The sequence below is a fragment of the Alexandromys fortis genome, unplaced genomic scaffold, assembly GCF_014885135.2.
Source record: "Alexandromys fortis isolate MF-2015 unplaced genomic scaffold, M_Fortis_MF-2015_v1.1 scaffold_135, whole genome shotgun sequence".
Taxonomy (NCBI): domain Eukaryota; kingdom Metazoa; phylum Chordata; class Mammalia; order Rodentia; family Cricetidae; genus Alexandromys; species Alexandromys fortis.
The window spans coordinates 219122-226011 of record NW_026068036.1 but is presented as its reverse complement, the minus strand read 5'-3'; the positions used below and the strand labels follow the sequence as shown (position 1 = coordinate 226011).

General features: G+C 36.7%; 1 pseudogene; it reads left to right on the top strand.

Moving 5' to 3' along the window:
• The first annotated feature begins 685 nt into the window (after positions 1–685).
• On the top strand, positions 686–2254 carry LOC126515427 (hsc70-interacting protein-like; annotated as a pseudogene).
• Positions 2255–6890: the final 4636 nt, after the last annotated feature.

Sequence of the window (6890 nt, the reverse complement as noted above, 5' to 3'; positions counted from 1 at the left end):
TCATCCATTGCTGGTGGGAATGCAAACTTGTGCAACCACTCTGGAAAGCAGTGTGGAGGTTTCTCAGGAAATTTGGGATCAACCTACCCATGGACCCAGCAATACCACTCTTGGGAATATACCCAAGAGAGGCCTTATCACACAACAAAAGTATATGCTCTACTATGTTTATAGCAGCATTGTTTGTAATAGCCAGAACCTGGAAACAACCTAATTTTAGATTTCTTATAAAAAATCAGGTTTTTGTAAGTGTGTGAATTAATATCAGGGTATTTGTTTTGATTCCATTGGTCAACCTTTTTGTTTTTATGACAATACTAAGCTGCTTTACTTACTATAGCTCTGTAATAGAACTTGATGTTAGGGATGGTGATGCCTCTGAAAGTTCCTTTATTGTACAGGATTGTTTTGGTTTTGGGGTTTTTTTTATTTTTCCCTATGATGTTGAGTATTGTTCTTTCAATGTCTGTGAAGAACTGTGCTGGCATCTTGATAGGGATTGCATTGAATCTGTAGATGTAGATTGCTTTTGGTACTATTCCCATTTTTTATTATGTTGATCCTACCTATCCAAGAGCATGGGAAACATTAATATTTTCTAATACTGTCTTCAGTTTCTTTCTTCAAAGACTTAAAGTTCTTGTCAAGAAGGACTTTCACGAGTCTGTTCTGCCTCGCAGCAGCCGCCCCTTGCACTCGGTCACGTTGAGCCGCGCCCGGGCCTCCACAGCCACCCCTCGCCTCCTGCCTCCTGACCATGGATCCCCGCAAAGTGAACGAGCTTCGGGCCTTCGTGAAGATGTGTAAGCAGGATCTGAGCGTCCTGCACACCGAGGAAATGCGTTTCCTGAGGGAGTGGGTGGAGAGCATGGGAGGTAAAGTACCACCTGCTACTCACAAAACTAAATCAGAAGAAAATGTCAAGGAAGAAAAAAGAGATGATAAGACAGAGGAAAGCATAAAGACGGATGAACCATCAAGTGAGGAGAGTCATCTAGAAATTGACAATGAAGGTGTAATTGAGCCAGACACTGATAACCCTCAAGAGATGGGAGATGAAAATGCAGAGATAACTGAGGAGATGATGGAGCAAGCAAATGAAAAGAAGGGGGCTGCCATTGAAGCCCTAAGTAATGGTGAGCTGCAGAAAGCAATTGACTTGTTCACTGATGCCATCAAGCTAAATCCTTGCTTGGCTATTCTGTGTGCCAAGAGAGCCAGTGTGTTCGTCAAATTACAGAAGCCAAATGCTGCTATCCGAGACTGTGACAGAGCCATTGAGATAAACCCTGATTCAGCTCAGCCATTCACCTGGTGGGGGAAAGCACAAGACTCCTGGGTCACTGGGAAGAGCAGCTCATGATCTAGCCCTGGCCTGTAAACTGGGTTATGACGAGGATACCAGTGCATTGCTGAAAGAGGTTCAACCTCGGGCTCAAAAAATTGCTGAACATCGGAGAAAATATGAGCGAAAACGTGAAGAGCGAGAGATAAAAGAAAGAATAGAAAGGGTGAAGAAGGCTCGAGAAGAGCATGAAAGAGCCCAAAGGGAAGAAGCCAGTCTGGGGCTCAGTATGGCTCTTTCCCAGGTGGTTTTCCTGGGGGAATGCCTGGTAATTTTCCTGGAGGAATGCCTGGAATGGGAGGGGCCTGCCTGGAATGGGAGGAATGCCTGGACTCAATGAAATCCTCAGTGACCCCGAGGTTCTTGCAGCAATGCAGGATCCAGAAGTCATGGTGGCTTTCCAGGATGTGGCCCAGAACCCAGCAAATATGTCAAAATATCAGAACAACCCAAAGGTTATGAATCTCATCAGTAAATTGTCAGCCAAGTTTGGCGGTCAAGCGTAATGTCAAACAGAGCCCTTGCTGAATGAAGAGCAGCTTAGCTCACTTACTGGATGTTGCAGTAATACAAACCAGTGTACCTCTGACCTCATCAGGAGAGCTGGGGTGCTTCGAAGACTATCCCTACCCTTCTGCATCAAATGCGGCTGAAGCATTTTACAGTGGTTTGCCATTAGGGTCTTCATTCAGATAATGTTTTCCTACTAGGAATTATAAACATTTTTCAACCTTAAACATATTTTTTAAAAATTTAGGGGGTATTAATTCCTCCATTTTTCTTTATTAATCTTTTTGAGTTTTTCCTTTGAATTACTGGGCAAGGAAGCTGAATATGGTTGACTTACTGCTCTCATGAATGGAAATAAAGATTTGTTAGTGGGAAGTAAATAAAACTCATTTAAGTTGATTGAGTTGGACACTAAAGCATCTTGATCTGTCTTTTTTTAATGTTTTATTTCAAAATGATCTATTTCAGTGAATTCTTGGGACCACCAGTATTTGGATCTGACCTGGGTAGAACTGAAATGTTGGACAGAGCAGCAGCAAGTCCTAGGTTTTGTTTGACTCTGTGTAAACTCCATTTAAATCTTACACTGTGCTGCAGGGGCGATTTTATTTTTAGGCATTGCAGTGGAATTAGAATCCCTAGTTCTGCTATTGTCCACTGTTTCACATAAATGTTTCCTATCATTCCCACATAAAGGAAAATGGTCTTTCTATGTTTCTGTCAAAAATTACCTTTCCTGTTAGAAAATACTTGTCTGCTTATCCTCTTGATCTTCTTGCTGAGCTAAAGGTATTTTTTTCACTAGTGTCATCACTTTGCAACATAATTGTGGAAGCATATTTATTGTTAGTTTAATTTCATATATAATAGATACAGTCATTGTAAGGTCATACCTGGAACAGCTGTGGTATCTTATTGGACCATGGAGTTGCTTGTTTGAATATTAAACTTTGACACTTGTGAACTCCTATCATATCAGAAGTCATTGTAAGGGAGCTTCCCTTTGGTTTTAGGTTTGCTTATGAAATTGAGAAACAAATGTGATTTTAGAGTTGATGTTGAAGTATACACCTTTGTATTTTGAAGAGTTTAAATTGTTTACATATGATGAAAGATTGTCCTATTCAGCTCTTAAATACTGCGATGTATTTAATGCCTGTTTTCTCTCCTGCTGCAAGTATAAAGAAAAACGATAAATCCACAGAGTGCATATTTAAATTAACACATCTGAAATCATATGTCTATGCAGGTTTTAACTGCTTCATACAGCAGACACAGATGCATCTTGTTACATGTAAGAAGAAGTTGTATTTGGACAGAGCATGTGTTTAAAGTCCTTGATAACCATCACATATTCTTAAATTTGAATTTTGCACGGTGTTCCTTTTGTCCAAGAGTGTTTTCCTTTCATAATTTCTATGGCGTGCTGTGCTTTACTAAAGATAGTTTCTTTTGGACTCTAACTATAACTAATTATATTCTAATATTGCAAATATTACCATAAGTGGGTGAAATTGCTCTTCTGAAAATTGTGTCCTTTGCTTTTAGACTTCTGAGTTCCACAGATAGAAAAAAAATACAGGCTTCATTTATTTCATAAAGACTCAGTATCATTTCTACACCAGAAATATTGGGGTATTTTTTTCACTAAAGATATTATAAGAAAAATACTATAAGATGATTTTTTTTTTGCTTAAAGATATGTGGTTAATATTCCTAAGATGCTAAAATAAAATACGGTTTCAAACTGGAAAAAAAAAAAAAGAAGGACTTTCACTTCTTTGGTTAGTGTTGCCCTAAGATATTTTATATTATATTACTTGTGGCTCTTATAAATGGTGATGTTTCTCTGATTTCTACTTCAGTTCCTTTATTATTTGTATATAGAAGGGCTACTAATTTTTTAAATTGATCTTAATCCTATAATATTACTGGAGGTCTTTATCAGCTGTAGGGTTATCTTGTAGAATTTTGGGGTTCACTTTTGTATAGTATCAAATATTCCGCAAATGGAGAAAGTTTTACTTCTTTCTTTCCAAATTATACCCCCTTTATCTCTTTTTATTGTCTTATTGCTCTAGCTAGAACTTCAAGTACTATGTTGAATACATATGGAGAGAGTAGATTGTCTTCTCTTGTTCCTGATTTTAATGGAATCACTTTGAGTTTCTCTCCTGATTTGATGTTGACTGTCACCTCGCTGTTTATTGCTTTTATTTCATTCCTTGTATCCCTGATCTCTCCAAGCTTTTTTTATCATGAAGAGATGTTGGACTTTGTTGAATGTTTTTTCAGCATCTAGTGAGATGATCATATATTTTTTATTTCAGTTTATTTACATGGCAGATTATATAAATAGATTTTCATATGTTGATTTATTCTTGTATTTCTAGGATGAAGCCAACTTGATCATGTTGAATAATTTTTTGATGTGTCCTTGTATTCAGTTTTCCAGTGTTTTATTAAATTTTTTTTGCGTTAATGTTCATGAGGGAGATTGATCTGTAACTCTTCAACTCTCTTTTTTTAGTTGAATCTTTGTGTTGTTTGGGTATCAGAGTAACTGCAGACTCAAATAAAGGAGTTTGGCAATGTTCCTTCTGTTTCTATTGTGTGGAACAATGTGAGGAGTATAGGTATTAGCTCTTCTTTGAAGTTCTCATAGAATTCTGCACTTAAACCATTGGGCCCTGGACTTTTTTCGGTTAGGAGACTTTTGTTGACTGCTTCTACTTCCTTAGGGATTATAGGCCTGTTTTAATTGTTCATCTGGTCTTAATTTGATTTTGGTATGTGGTAGCTATCCAGAAAATTGTTCAATTCTTTAAGATTTTCCAATTTTGAAGATTACAGGGTTTTTTTTTTTTTTTTCCGAGACAGGGTTTCTCTGTGGTTTTTGGAGCCTGTCCTGGAACTAGCTCTTGTAGTCCAGGCTGGTCTCTAACTCACAGAGATCCGCCTGCCTCTGCCTCCCGAGTGCTGGGATTAAAGTTGTGCACTACCACCGCCAGGCTGGATTACAGGTTTTTAAAGTATGATCTAGTAATTCTCTGGATTACCTCAGTGTCTGTTGTTATGATCTCCTTTTCATTTCTGATTTTTTTTAATTTGGATGTTCCCTCTCGACTTTTTGATTAATTTGGATAGAGGTTGGTGTATCTTGTTAATTTTCTCAAAGAACCAACTCTTTGTTTCATTGATTCTTTATATTTTTCTCTTTGTTCTTATTTTATTAATTTCCATCCTCAATTTGTTTATTTTCATTCATCTACTCGTCCTGGGTGAGTCTTCTTCTTGTTCTAGAGCTTTCAGGTGTACTGTAAAGTCACTAATGTGACTCTCTTCTATCTTAATGTAGGCACTAAGCACTAAAAACTTTCCTCTTAGCACTGATTTCATTGTGTACCATAGGTTTGGGTATGTTGTGCATTCATTTTTGTTGAATTCCAGGAAGTCTTTAATTTCTTTATTTCTTCTTTGACACAGGGGTGATTCAATTGAGCACTGTTGAATTTCAGTGAGTTTTTAGGCTGTCTGCAATTAATGTTGTTGTTGAATTCTAAATTTAAGCCATGGTGATCTGATAAGATATAAGGCATTATCTGATTTTTTGTGTCTGTTGAGGTTTGTTTTGTTACTGAGTATGTGGCCAAGTATAGAGAAGGTTCCATGAGGTACTATTCTTTTTTGTTTGGTTGAAATGTTCTATACACGTCTGTTACGTCCATTTGAGTCATGACATCTGTTAGTTCCTTTATTTCTCTGTTAGGCTCTATCTGTCTGACCTGTCCATTGATGAGAGTGGGGTGTTGAAGTCTACTAATATTAGTGTGTGGGGTTTGATGAACAATTAAAGCTTTACTAATACTTCTTTTACGTAAGTTGATGCACTTCTATTTGGAGCATAGATGTTCATGATTGAGAATTCTTGATGCATTTTTCCTGTGATGAGTATGAAATGTCCTTTGCATCTCTTCTGATTGATTTTAGTTTGAAGTCTATTTTTTTTTGATATTAGGATAACTACACCTGATTGTTTCTTGGGTTCATTTGGTTGAAAAATCTTTTCCCAACCCTTTACTCTGAGGTAATATCTGTCTTTAATGTTGAGCTGTGTTTCTTGTATGACACAGAAGGATAGATCATGTTTTCATATCCATTCTGTTATCCTGTGCCTTTTTCATAAGTGAACTGAGTCCATTGATATTAAGGGATATTAATGTCTAGTGAGTATTAATTCTTGTTATTTTTGGTTGTAGTATTTTTGTGTTTTCTTTCTTTGGGATTTGATGGTGTGAAGTTATCTGTTGCCTTTGTTTTTGTAAGTGCAACAAACTTCCTTGTGTTGGAAATTTCCTTCTATTACTTTCTGTAAGACTAGGTTTGTGGGTAAGTATGTTTAAATCTGCTTTTGTCATGTAATTCCTTGATTTCTTTGTCTATGGTGATCTAAAGCTTTGCTGGGTATAGTAGTTTGGGCTTACATCTATGGTCTCTTAGTGTCTATAGCACGTCTGTCCAGGACCTTCTTTCTTTCAGGGTTTCAATCGAGATGTCAAGTATAATTCTGATAGATTTGTCTTTTTATGTTACTTGATTGTTTTTCTTTGCAACTCTTAATATTCTTTCTTTATAATGTATGTTTAGTGCTTTTATTATTATATGGCAAGGGAACCTTTTTTATGGTCCAGTTTGTTTTGTGCTCTGTTAGTTTCTTATGCATTAATAGACTTATTCTTCTCTAGGTTGAGAAATTTTTTATGACTTTTCTGAACATATTTTCTGTGCCTTTGAGCTAGAGTTTTTCTTGTTCTATCCCCATTGTTCCTAGGTTTGGTCTTTTCATGGTGTCCTTGATTTCTTGGATATTTCGTGTTAAGAGTTTGTTGGATTTCACATTTTATTTGACCAATGAATCTATTTCCTCTATCCTTCAAGGCCTGAAGTTCTATTTTCCATATCTTATATCTTGTTGGTTATGTTTGCATCTGTAGTTCCTGCTTGTTTACCCAGATTTTCCTTTTACAGAATTCCC